Source organism: Rhipicephalus microplus, chromosome X (assembly GCF_043290135.1).
Source record: "Rhipicephalus microplus isolate Deutch F79 chromosome X, USDA_Rmic, whole genome shotgun sequence".
Lineage (NCBI taxonomy): Eukaryota > Metazoa > Arthropoda > Arachnida > Ixodida > Ixodidae > Rhipicephalus > Rhipicephalus microplus.
This window is the reverse complement of record NC_134710.1, coordinates 170,221,775-170,235,032: the sequence shown is the minus strand read 5'-3', so window position 1 is coordinate 170,235,032 and position 13,258 is coordinate 170,221,775. Positions and strand designations below refer to the sequence as shown.

Sequence of the window (13,258 nt, the reverse complement as noted above, 5' to 3'; positions counted from 1 at the left end):
ACACGGGCCTACAACATTTCCGCCTCCATCGGAAATGCAGCCGCCGCAGCCGGTATTCGAACCCGCGCCCTGCGGGTCAGCAGCCGAGTACCTTAGCCACTAGACCACCGCGGTGGGGCATGAACAATTAACTTACGAAGTTGTCAAGCTTGTTCACCACGTCACAGAAACAGGCCACGAGGTCAAGTTTCAGTGGCTTCCTGGCCATTGTCGGATCAGTGGCAATGATTCCGCAGACAACGCGGCTTGCACATCGCACCAAGAAGAACACACCCTTCCGATTCCTTTGTCAAGGACTGACGCTGCAAAGCAACTTCGTCATGCAGTCGGAGCATGCAGTCAGTCTTTCGACGAGGTTGCCATGAACAATTAACTTACGAAATTGTTAAGCTTGTTCACCACGTCACAGAAACAGGCCACGAGGTCAAGTTTCAGTGGCTTCCTGGCCATTGTGGGATCAGTGGCAATGATTCCGCAGACAACGCGGCTCGCACATCGCACCAAGAAGAACACACCCTTCCGATTCCTTTGTCAAGGACTGACGCTGCAAAGCAACTTCGTCACCTGGCACGTAGTCTGAGTCTGCAGGAGTGGAACACCCCAAGCATAAGACATACGAGACTATACCAAATAAACCCTCAGCTGGAACTTCGACCTCCATCCGGACTTCGTCGACGTGAAGCTTCACTTCTTTGTCGCCTTTGGTTGGGGGTTGCCTTCACAAAAGCATATAGAACCCTCATCGGATTGACCGACAATGCGGAATGCGACGTCTGCTGCACCAAAGAAGACATCGACCATCTGATATGCCATTGCCCTCGATTTGCCTCTGAAAGACAGAAGCTTTCGGACGCATTGCGACAATTGGACGATCGGCCACTCTCTGTGCAGATGCTACTGGAACACCGTCATCGCCTTTCGTAGGCTAAAAAAGCAGTCAAAGCTGTCTTGTGCTTTTTGAGGACTACAGGCCTATGTGACCACCTTTAACTTTTGTGTAGTGCCACCGCTGCATACGCGCCAGCCGATTGACTGACAATCCTCTTTTTTGCTCTCTCTCTCTTTCTCTTCTCTTTCCTCTCTCTCTCATCTTTATGCCCCCTTCCTATTCCCCCAGCATAGGGTAGCAAACCGGGCACGTTCCTGGTTAACCTCCCTGCCTTGCCTCTTGTTGTTAACCCCCCCCACCCCTCACTGCAGTGGAGCCCGATGCCACTGAATATGCTTGCTATGCTCTCAATTTATACCTACACATAAAGCAGTTAGTTATGCATGGTGCACACTGTATATTGCACTCTTTGTGAAATTTCAGTCATTGTTCCTTGTGTATTTATTTTAGGTTTCTGGGATTTATATTCCTGTACAGAAAGAACAGCTTCGCCCCACTGCTCTCGAAGGCACCAGTTATCTCAGCAGCTGAAGATGATTGTGCAAGCAGCAGTGACGAGTGGTTTTGCAGTTAGGAGTATACCAACACCGACATTACATTAATACAACCCCAATTACACTACCCTGTTGAATGTTCTCTTTTTAATGTCGAAATTTATACAGCGAGATGTAATAGGTTGTAAATGTGATTCCAGAAACTCGCTTACTCTTTTTACGTGTTTTTTTTCCTATTGTATAGGTGTCAATCAAACGCCATATGTCTCAGTTGTTTTCCCGACTAGCGCAAATGTTTTGAAAGTTGTGGAGATTTATTGTATTGAAAAGAATAAATTTTTAGTATAGAGAGAAAGAAACTTGGTCCCGTGATATACTTCAAAATTTTGCAGAATGACATCAGAGTCCTGTTTGTCAGATTTGCAGTTTTTCTATAATAACTGCAGATGTTAACATATGGGCTTAATTGTTTTGTGCTTCGGCGTTATGTTTGGTTGGACCTTACGCTACAGGTTACTGCTTGCACTACTGTGGTGTGGTGTGGTGTGGTGTGTGTGTGTGTGTGTGTGTGTGTGTGTGCCTTTCGCGTCTTTGTCGTTTACGGCCCAGTCTACATACACATATATACACTGGTCTCGTGCAGCTCATTCAAGACCATGGCACCTTATTTTCTCAGCTGCATGCATGCAGGTATAAGTGCAGTGGGTGACACCAGTATCTTCCTTCTTCCCTGTCAGCTGCAGAGAAGGTTCATATATGCTTCTCCCTGAGAACAATTGAGGATTGGGCCAGTTGGTGATGCATATTTGATGGAATGAAGTGCTGTGAATGGCTCTCCTCAACACACAAGTCTAAGCATCATTTCCTGTGTCGCTGCTTTTGTTGCCCGTTAATTGCGCTTCAATTGATAAAGTATGCTCATCCATATAACTGCCATGTTTTCAAGGGGGTTTTCAGTGTACACCCCACTCACATGGGTGTGGCTTCATCCAACACCCATGGTTTAGGGGTGTTCATAAACACCTATGAAAGTAGAGTGTAACGTTTCTTTACACCCTACGGTTTCAGGGTGTTTCTAAACACCTATTTTTTAGGGTGTTTCTAGACACCCTAAAAGGGTGTTGCCCATGGGACAAAACAAATACACCCTTATGGGTGTAAAAATTTTTAGAGTGTAGATAGTACATTTCTAGACACTGTACTATAACTATCGTCATGCCATACCAACTAGCCTAAGCTGCCACACTTCCTTCAGAGCCTGTATAAGAGGGTGGCACAGGGGCGTGGCCCACGGGATGGTGCCAGCGTCGACAGGTAGCGCAGTCATCTTTGTAGCCTCTCTCCCGGCCGCCGCGGGCAAGTAGTCGCAGAACATACACTAGTATGTAGGTATGCGGGTGTTATGTGGTTCACTGGTGCGCGTCCGGGCGAGACTCCTGTGGTCATAATGATGAACTGTGCCGTATTCGGTTGCTACAACCAAATACGGCATCAGAATACGTCTGATGTCGGCCTTTTTCCATACCTAAAATTACCTAAAATGATTGTAAACCAATCGAAAAGGTTTGGATGGCTCAGCCACACACACAGTAAAAATTTTTACACCCAAAAAAGTGTAAAAAGGGTGCTTTTACGAAAAAGCACCCTTTGCAACACCCTTCAACACCCATAAATGGTCGATTGAAAAAAAAGCACCCATTTGTTTGGGTGCTTGCCTCGATAGCACCCTAAAATAGGCTCTAAGGGTGCTTTTGTGCCTGAGAAGGGTGTAGGTGACTATTCATCAGATGGAATATGCAGCATAAGAAGAACACATAATTATAATATTTGGTATTTTACGTCTCAAAAACCTCGATATGATTATGAGGGTCGTCGTAGTGGAAAGCTCTAGAGATTTTGACCATTTGGTGTTCTTTAATGGGCGCTGATATCGCGCAGTGTCTACCTTTTCGCCTCCATCAGAATTCGACTGCCACGGCCGGCATCGAACCCGCGACCTTCGGATTGGCGGCCGAGCAGCGTAGCTACTGCACGAGTATGTGGACATTTCGTTAAATGACGGCCTAATTGACTTAGAATGTGTGAAGGTGCTCTCCGAATACAGCAGAATGCCAGCAGAAGCAAATCGCGTTTCATCTATAATGGCAATTAACTGCAATCCACGTTACGAAAGCTCACCTTAGCGTTGGTTATAAGCTACATGTTTGCTGTGGATTATATACAGGAACATAATGTTCGCCCGAGTATGGGTGTGTGTGCGTGAGCCTGCGCATGTGTTCGCGTGTAAGCGCGATTGTGTGTACACCCGTGCATGTGTGCGTGCGCGTGTATGTGCGAGTTCGTGCTTGTGTTAAGCGTGCCTGTGCACATGTGTACGCCCATGCATGCGTGCATTTACGGTCGCGTGTGTGTGTTGCCGTATGTGTGTATACGTGTATGTGTGTGCGCCTGTGAATAAGTATGCGTGTGCATCAGCCCGTGCGCCCTCAAATTTCGTGTGTGTGTGCGGGGGGGGGCACTGCTTCTTAGTGTTTAAGGTCCCACACCTGTTCAGACTGGGAGTCTATATGGGAGGTGGCTTAAGAAATGGCGGAGGTCAAGGCACTGTACACTAACTATTCAGTACATGGAAAACAGCTGCACATTTTCGTACCTCATCATTGCTTACGAACTTGCTGTGGTAACTGATTAGCTCCGTTGAGGCGCTTCTACGCTCGAAAACGTGGGTTATGACCAATTCACACGGAAAGCTGTCACCGCACTTATGCACAACCATCGTTTATATTAACCACGTTTAACAAGAACGTGCACTGCCTTTGCTACAGGTGCTTAGCTAGCTCATTGGGCAACCATATGGAATTATGTGCTGATCATGTGGTCAGCAAAAAGTTTGTTATAACAACCTCGGCACGTTTCGTGGTGCTTGACAAGCCTTCTAAACATCCGCTACTGTGGATTAATTTGTTCCAGCTTCGACTACGCATTCAGTGTTTGCGGCACCATACGCGGAATCGCCTGACACAGACAATGCAAAAAGAAATTTCTCTGAAAAAAGGTGTAGCGATGCTCTCCCGCTAATGCCACCGAGGACGAAATAATTATTGTTTCTGGCCATTCCATGGTGCACTTTGTTTTGCGCAAGTTTTGCTTCACTATTTTTCGCCCACTGCAATCGCATTCCGTCAAAATACTCAAAGAACCTGAGGCTGGTAAATAACCTGCGTCGCTGTGCGACTGGCTGGAAGGAGAGTGGCCGTTTACAAGGAGTCATTCCGCGTTGAACGGCCGTCCGCCGTATGCGCCATAGCGTTTGCCTTTCGACGCCGTCTTGGCGGGTTTGCCGCTCCCCCCCCCCCCCCCGCTCAATCTGGCCAGTGTTGCTCCCACAACGGCGGCGTAGATAAGCGAAGAGTTGCGTCACCGAGAGAGAGAGAGAGAAATAGACTTTATTGGGCTATCCTGCGTGGGGAGGGTTCCGCACCCTCCTGTCTATTTAGACCTCAACGACGGCAGGCCCAGCGCGAGCTACTAGGAGTTTGCTCCGTTCGCTTTTGCTGAGCCAGGGCCGCGTCAAGCCGCTGGATGGCGTTAAGCTGCGCCTCGTGATCGGGCGAGGCTATGTGGTTCACAATGTCCGGTGGTAGTACGTCGGTGATCACTCCCCCCGCACACGCGTCACACCCCCACAGCACATGTGTCAGCGTTGCCAGTTCTCGCGCACAGATACTGCACTTCGCACTTTCGTAGAGTCCGGGGCACACGTGTCGGGCCAGGGCGGGCGTGAGCACCGTGCCGGTCTGTAGTTGTCTCAGGAGGACCCCCTCGCGCCGCCCCAGCCTCGGGTGAGGCCCGGGAAGCGTTCGGCGGCCCTCTCGGTACCACTGAAGGATGCTGCCGTAGTCGAGTAGTGGGTCCGAGTCCGGGGGTACGGCTTCTTCCGCGTCCGAGGGGCGGGGGGGCGCCGCACGGTGCGCGAGCTCGCGTGCGACGGCGTCCGCCCTTTCGTTGCGGTTGGCTGCTCCGCCCGGGATGGCTCCGACGTGGGCCGGGAACCACCGTAGATGTGTCGTGGTCGACTTGCTTCTCGGCAGCAGCCTTGCTGCCGGGGTCCCAATGCTCCCGCGGCCGAAATTGGCGATGGCCGTGCGGGAGTCGCTCAGGATGGTGGTGACTTGGGGAGTGCCGTTTAGCGCCAGGGCGATGGCGGCTTCCTCCGCTTGCTCCGCAGACGTTGCTCGGACGCTGCAGGCGTTAAGCAGTTTGCCGTCCGTGGCTCGGACAACCACCGCTACGTAGGTGTGCGGTCGGTATTGATGCTTGGCGGCGTCTACGTACACCGCCGTCGAGTCACTGGCGTGAGTCTCTGCCAGCGCTCTCGCGACCCGTCGCTCTTTGTTGCGTTGCGGGTGGATGTTGCGTGGTAGCGGCAGGACCACGAGGTGTCTCGCGATGTCTCTTCCGATCTCCGTGCGCTCCGGAGCCTCGTCTCGATAGGACTCGGCTCTGGGTGGGCGCAGGCCGACTCTTCGGAGGATTTCTCTGCCGGCAGTGGTCGTTGCGAGGCGGGCGAGCTGCGACATGCGCTGGGCCTCGCTCACCTCTTCTAGGGTGTTGTGGACCCCCAGTCGGGCAAGGGAGTCGTTGCTCGTGCTTACGAGAAGACCCAGGGCGGACTTGTGGGCCTTCCTGATGGCTGCATTGATCTTGTCCCGCTCGTGCTGCAGCCATCCGTGAAATGCGCCGACGTACGATACGTGGCTCGTCACAAACGACTGCAGTAGTCGCAGGACGTTGGCTTCTCTCATGCCGTTCCGTTTGGTGGAGATTTGCTTGACGAGGCGGGTCGCCACCCCCATCTTCGTCAGAAGCCTGTTGAGGGCCGTGTGGTTCCCGTTGCCGGCGTCGATGTGCATGCCAAGCACTCTGATTCCTCGGACGTGCGGAATGGTGGTGGCGTCTTCCGTCCGAAGCGTGATCTTGGCCGCCTCCGCTTCTGCTGACTTGCGCCAGTGTCCGGGTGGTGGAAGTATTAGTAGTTCCGATTTCTGCGGGGAGCATTTGAGCCCCGTTCCGCGCAGACAGTCTTCGATCTGCTCGATCGCCTCTTGGAGCGATTCCTCCGTGCGTCCGGTCGTGCCTCCGGTCGTCCACAGGGTTATGTCGTCGGCGTAGATCGTGTGCCGTACGTGCGGTAGTCGAGCGAGGCGTTCGGCCACCGGTATCATGACTGCATTGAACAGGAAGAGGGAGATGACGGCCCCTTGCGGTGTGCCGACGCTGCCCAATTTTCGCTCCTCTAGTTGCAGGTGTCCGACGCAGAGGCACGTCGCTCGGTCCGAGAGGAAGGCTCGGATGTAGTTATAGGTCCGTTCGCCCAGTCCGAGTCTCGCGATCTGTGCCAGGATCGCCGAGTGTTTCACGTTATCAAAGGCGCTCTTTAGGTCGAGGCCCAGGATCGTCCTGCAGTCGGTCTTGCTAGGGGACTCGAGCAGGTCTCGTTGAATAAGCAGCATCGCGTCCTGCGTGCTCAGCCGGGCCCGAAAGCCCAGCATCGTCGCCGGATACGCGCTGTTGTCTTCCATGTACCGTTGCCAGCGGTTGTTGAGTACGTGCTCGAGTACCTTGCCCGCGCACGACGTGAGGGAGATCGGGCGGAGGTTCTCGATGCCGGGCGGCTTGTTCGGCTTGGGGATCAGTATCGTGCGGGCCGTGCGCCACTGCTTTGGCAGGGTGCCTGAACGCCAGCATTTGTTGTAGTATCCGGTAAGGGCCGTGATAGCCACGTCGTTGAGGTTGCGCAGGGCCTTGTTGTGTATTAGGTCCGGTCCCGCCGCAGACTTGCAGTTGAGCGCCTGCACTGCGTGGCGGACCTCCCATTCTTCAATGTCCGCGTCGAGTGTGGGATTTCCCGGTCCCGCGTAGTCCGGGTGTCGGGTCTGCGCGCTGGTTGGGAGGTATTGGTCGTTGAGGCGTCTGCCCACCTCGTCTTCTCCGTGCTCCTTGATCGCTGCGTGCAGGATCTGCGCCAGCCGATGTTGCTGGTACGATTTACTCTGTGTCTCGTCGCGCAGGTGTCGTAGCAGTTTCCACGTGCGGCTGGTGTGGAGTTGGTTGTCTGCCTCGTTGCAGATGGCGTGCCACTGCTGCGCGCAGAGCTGTCGACTGTACTTTTCGATTTCCCTGCCTAAATGGGCGATGCGCTTTCGCAGCGTCCTGCTGTGACGCATTCGTTTCCATCTGCGTTCAAGGGATTGGCGCGCTTCGATCAGGTGTGCCAACTTGGTGTCCATGGGTGAGGTCGTGTCGTCCGTCTCTATTTCTGTGCTCGCACATTCTGCGGCGTCTACCAGGCTTCGCGTCCATTCTTCGAGGTCTTCGATGGTGGGCGCGATATCTTGCTGGCGGAACGCGTTCCAGTCCGTGAGCTTGTGTTTCCGAGTCGAGGGCAGTTTGCTCCGAATCTTCAGCGGGATTTCCACTTCTATGATATAATGGTCACTGCCCAGGTTATGTCCCGTGTTGCGCCAGCTCACCGGTCTGTCGTCGGGGAGGTGTGCGAAGACGAGGTCCGGGGTGGTGTCCCTAGTGATCGAGGTGCCGATGCGCGATGGCTGTTGCGGGTCCGAGAGGAGCTCAAACTCCGCCTCTTCGGCCTCTTCGAGCAGACTTCGTCCCTTGGCAGTCGTTCGAGGGTAGCCCAGTTCCTTGTGTGACGAGTTGAAGTCTCCCGCCACGAGCACCGGTGCGTCGACTGCTTTCCGCCTGGCTTTGTGAAACAGCGTCTTGAAGCGCTGGCCGCGATGTTGCGGGTTGCTGTAGGCGTTTACCAGGAAGACGGATTCCTGCTTCTTCCTTCCGATCACGACCTCAACTGCGCACAGCTCTAAGGCTGTGTCGCAGTCGAGGAAGCGGTCGAGCTTGATCAGGGTGAGACCCTTGCGGACGAAGGTGCAGACCCCCTGCGCCGCACCGGCGTTGCTGGTGCGTGCGCTGGGAGGCGAGGCGTGAACGTGATATCCCGGGAGTTTTGGGAGCTTTTCCATGTGTGTTTCTTGGACCATAATTACGTCCGGGGGCGCGTCCATGGGTTGTATGTGCTGTTGCAGTATTGCCTTGCGACATCGGAGGCCGTTGGCGTTCCAGTGCCACACTTTTAGTTTTGCTTGATTAGTTGCTCTGTCCATGGTTAAGCGAGGATCCGGGTGTGTTGCGATTACCGAGGCCGAGGGAGCTCAGCTCTTCTTTGAGTACGTGAACCATGAAGAGTTTCATCTCTTCGAAGCCCGTGGTTATGCGGGCTTCTACCCTTGCTTCAAACTTGTTCATTACCGACGCCACATTGTCTACCTTCTGCGAGATCTCGTTAATGCGACGGTCTTGCCTGTTTAGTCGGTTGTATATTTTCTTGAATCTGGCTCCGCAGTTCAGTCCTTCCTGGCCATCTGTGGTCCTGGAGAGCTGCGTTGAGATCGATGAGACGGATGCGGTTTCGTCTGCGTCGTTGACTATGTTCAGGTCTTCTTCCTCGTCCGACTCGTTCACTGAGCTGCGACGGGCTTTTTTTCGCCTGGGGTTCTTGTCCGTCCCTTGCGGCGGCGGTGGTGGCGGCGGTGGCATGGCCGTCGCGTCCGATAGGGCGAGCGTCGCTGTTGGTGGAGCGCTTACATTCCACTGCATGTCCGACCGGGGCTGTTGCGAGGTGAGTCTCGTGATCATTTCGGCTTGTTTTCTTATGGTGTCTTGCTGCTGCCTCATGGATACTTGCATCAGCTTGATAGTGCTCTCGAGCTGCAACATCTTGGCTGTTAGCGGGTCGTTTTGCGGTTTCCTCGCCGGCGTGCTCGAGCGTTGGCGCGTTTTCGCGTCCTTTTCGCTCTTGGCTCCGCCACTGACGACGTCAGTCCACGCGCGATCGCGTGAGAGGCTGCGCCGCCTATTGCGGTTCGCTGAGCGCTCGTGGCGGCGCGCTCTCCCCCTACTCTCGCTGCGGCTGTTACTCCTCTCCCTCTGTGCGCTCTTTGGGAGCGCGGGAGAGTCGTCCTTTCTGGAGAATTTGCTCTGACCAGTTTTCCCCGTTTTTTCGGTCGCCGTCTTGCGTTCGCGTTTGCGCAGCAGGAATGGTGTCTTGAACTTGTTTGTACAGTTTCCCGTGCCCGTGGGGTGCGATCCGCCGCATAGTTTGCAGCGGGGCTTGCATTCCTTATCGTGATCGTCATTGGGGTTCATCTTCCCGCACGCGAAGCATATCTTTACGTTTGGCCGGGGGCACACGTCCCTGCGGTGCCCGAGTTGGCCGCACGTTTTACACACTTCCTTGTGTTGCCGGTAGATCCTGCACCGGATTAAGGCTCCGCAATACTTTACGTAAGCTGGGACCTTATTACCGTTGAATAGCACGATCACCGCATGCGAGGTTCCAATGCGGTGCGCTTCGAGTGCCGTGTCGTTGTAGTCGTTGACGACGTTTGCTCGGATCATTTCGGGCGTCTCGCTGAGGGGGATGCCTCCAATAACGCCCTTTACCGTGTTTTCCGGTGCTGCCGCATAAGCGAACACCTCATACGCCTGCCCGCCGATTCCCAGGGCTCGGACGCTCGCATATTGGCTGACCCGTGCCTGTTCCGGCGTGCTTATTACGATGATGTTCTGGGCCAGGTTCGGGCAGACCGTGTCCCTTTGGATTTCCTCGCTGTTCACCTTTGCCGCGCTCGCTACGGCTCGCACGAGTTCCGGCATCATTACTTTACCGACAAGCAATCCCCCGCGGGGCCTGACCACGATCTTGTACTCGTCTCTCGGCACGAAGGGCATGCGTGCCGTCTTCGCGAAGTTCGCATTGACTTTCTTGATAATCTGTGCCCGGGTTGGCTGGGCTGCCCTCTTACCGGGTGTTGGCGCCGAGACTTGAAGCGGAGTTTCTGCGCTGCCCGAGGTCTTCTTGCCGCGCTGGGTGGTCACTACCCAGCCGGCGATGCCGTCCGGCGTCTCGTCGATTGGAGTTCCGGTGACGGTGATAGCCATTCGTCCCGAACTCCGGTCGAGAATCGGTTCAAAGTCCCGTTGTGGGGAGGTGTCCATAGATGAGGGGCCCGGCGCCGTCATTTCGCTCGCGGCGGGGCCGCCGGCGCGGTCCGAGGCGGCCGAAGCCGTCGCTAGGCCTAACGGATCGGTTAGGCTCAGCTGTCTCGCCACGCTGGCCGACGAAAATCGGTCGTAAAATCCGCAAAAATGGGCGGACTCACCAAAATTTGGTATCTGCGTGTTCCGGACGTCAAGCTGGAACCGATCGTACAGTTTTCGTCTGCCTGGAGTCGAGTGGTCCTCCGAAAATTGGCTTCATCGACGGAGCCGATGTGCGGTGCGTCCGCTCGCACCGAGCCAAGATGGCCGACCTCACCGAACACCTGCGTCGACAGCTGCGGCGCCGCCACGCCGCCGCCAGTGCCTCCTCCTTCTCTCTCTCAGTGTTGCCCTCTCTGTCTCACCAGTCTTTCAAATGCGTTGCGTTGGTCGGGGGTCTTGGTCGCTGTGTGTGTTCTAGCGAACAGGCGCATATTCAATGGTGGTCACGCATGGCACCGTGTTCGAAGTGACGCTCGGATTAAGGAATATTCATGGAGTGGCGGACACGGACAACGTGGGCCTGTTAACGGTGAGTGTACTGTTTTCGTAGGTAGTAATCATACAGCGCTAGCTGGGCGCCTGCAGCAGCTCTGCCGAAGTAGGCTGCCAGCCTTTTACAACAGCATGCGTTCGCGGGCCTGTTGCAGATGCCCGATTAAACGTGGGACTTAACGAGTTCACACTGCTATGCGCGATGTTGTGTAAGTGCCTGCATCACTCATACAGTGAGGGATGTGATCACTTAACAAAGGCGGGATTAGTTGCTGATCGCACATTGTCTCTACACTGCACAAAGTGATTGATATTGTTTTTTAAGATGTGCTTTGGGCTACATCGTAATAACATTTCTATTAATACTCAAATGTGCAACGTGCTTCTGTAGGTGTAAGTGCAAAAAAGAAAGAAAAAGCAAAAATTATGTACAGAGGCGCACTGTACGAAATGGCTTTTTTTTGCTGAAAGACGGTATAGTTGGAGGTGCTGATATGCCGCGATGCTCCCAGCACGTGCGCCTCGGTCTTTTAAGCTATTTAGGACAAGTGCCACCAGCAACAGGGAAAGATCTAGCAGACTTCCAAAGGCGCGTTGTTGTGGCCATCGCCGTGCGTTGTTTTCCCTCGTTTCTGTTTGCTGTTTTCGTGCTTCGCTTTCATCTGCGATAATGTTCGGCGTTATAACAGAATCGAGAGAGTATACGTGACTGTTGGAGCTATGTGCGGTTTCTCGAGCATAAGTCATGGCTGCTGCAACGTAGTCGGCGTCCGCGCGCGTTGGTGTCGTTCGAGCGCTCTTACTTGCGTGATTGTGTTTAACTGAGTATTTAGGCACGGGTTACGTTTGTAAATTTCGTAGTCAATAATCGCTAATAGCGTGCCCCTGATTGCCATCAGAGGATGGGCTTGGTTGTCGAAATATGCCAGACGCTTTTTCTGAAAGCAAGCTTTGAATTTTTTTTTTAAAGAAGTACTTTCATACGTGCAAGGCAGTGCCTATTGCAGGCCCGCAACTCTTTAAAAACTGGACGAGCTATCACTTCTTTTATCAAATTACAATGAATTAAGATGATTGAATTATAGATGACGAATTTCTGTGCTAGATTAGGTGAACAAAACACATGTTCGCAGCCCTACGTCTAGAAAGCAGGCAAATAGGAAGCACAGCGTCAAATTTGGATTAGATTCCATTGACGGAGCGTCTTGTGAGAGTAGAAAGAACGAGAAAATTGTTCATTTTTGATGCCCTTATAGAGGCAGTCAGAATTGCACTGATTGGTGACTTGTAACAGTTCCTCAGATAGTTAGAGGCGTGATTTAAGTAAGTAAATCTTTTACTTTTTTTTTGCAGACCTCTTCGCTAGTGCCACGCCCAAGATCATTTGTTCTCATGTAAAAGAGAAAGCAGAGATGTCTTCACTGTTTGTACATGAAGAGGTAAGTTTCTTGTGCGTTTTGATTAATGCTACATGTTCTAAACGTTGTACTTTAAGAATTGTTTTTCACACTGGCTCACTACCCTAGAAGGAATTTGATTCTTAAGTGAGTTCAGGCTTTCGTAAGTGCCATTTTTGAGCTGTAGTCTTACACTTCACCTCATTTCGGGAATTCGCTGTATGCTGGAAAACTCTTATCTTTATCATACGAAATTATTGGAATGTATGGGTTGTATGCTTCGAGTTCAGTGTAATGTCAATTACACGCCATTTCGAAGGATACACACTACACATTCTTTATATATGGTGCTGCCAGAACAGCACGAAAATTTTTTATGAGAAGTCATATTTGCTCTTATTACAGGATGAGAGGGTGCCGCTGACGTCCTGCGTAGTCTACCCTGGACCCAGCCTAGAGCAAGCCTACTTCCTGAACCTCCACATGGATAACCGAAAAATCTTCCGTGTCAGTAATGACGAAGAAGGAAGGAGTGACAGCACTGATGAGTTGATTTTTTTTTTATTTTCAACATTGTCTACGGCCGCAAGGCCTTTAACAACCACCGTGATTGAGCGGCTTTTTCTCGGCGTGAGTTTGGAGTTTATCAAAGAAGTTGTTCAGGCAGTAGGACGCTGAAAATTTTAGTGTCACAATGCCTGAACAACTTTTTCTAGTATGAGAAGTCATATTTGCTCTTATTACAGGATGAGAGGGTGCCGCTGACGTCCTGCGTAGTCTACCCTGGACCCAGCCTAGAGCAAGCCTACTTCCTGAACCTCCACATGGATAACCGAAAAATCTTCCGTGTCAGTAATGACGAA

The 13,258-nt window shown here is 52.8% G+C and overlaps 1 long non-coding RNA gene across 1 annotated transcript; it reads left to right on the top strand.

The window, feature by feature from the left end:
- The first annotated feature begins 10,877 nt into the window (after positions 1-10,877).
- LOC142777035 (uncharacterized) lies at positions 10,878-13,049 on the top strand. The gene is made up of 3 exons (XR_012887901.1): positions 10,878-11,035; positions 12,352-12,437; positions 12,801-13,049. It is a non-coding gene; the product is annotated as an uncharacterized LOC142777035 (long non-coding RNA).
- The last annotated feature ends 209 nt before the right edge of the window (positions 13,050-13,258 follow it).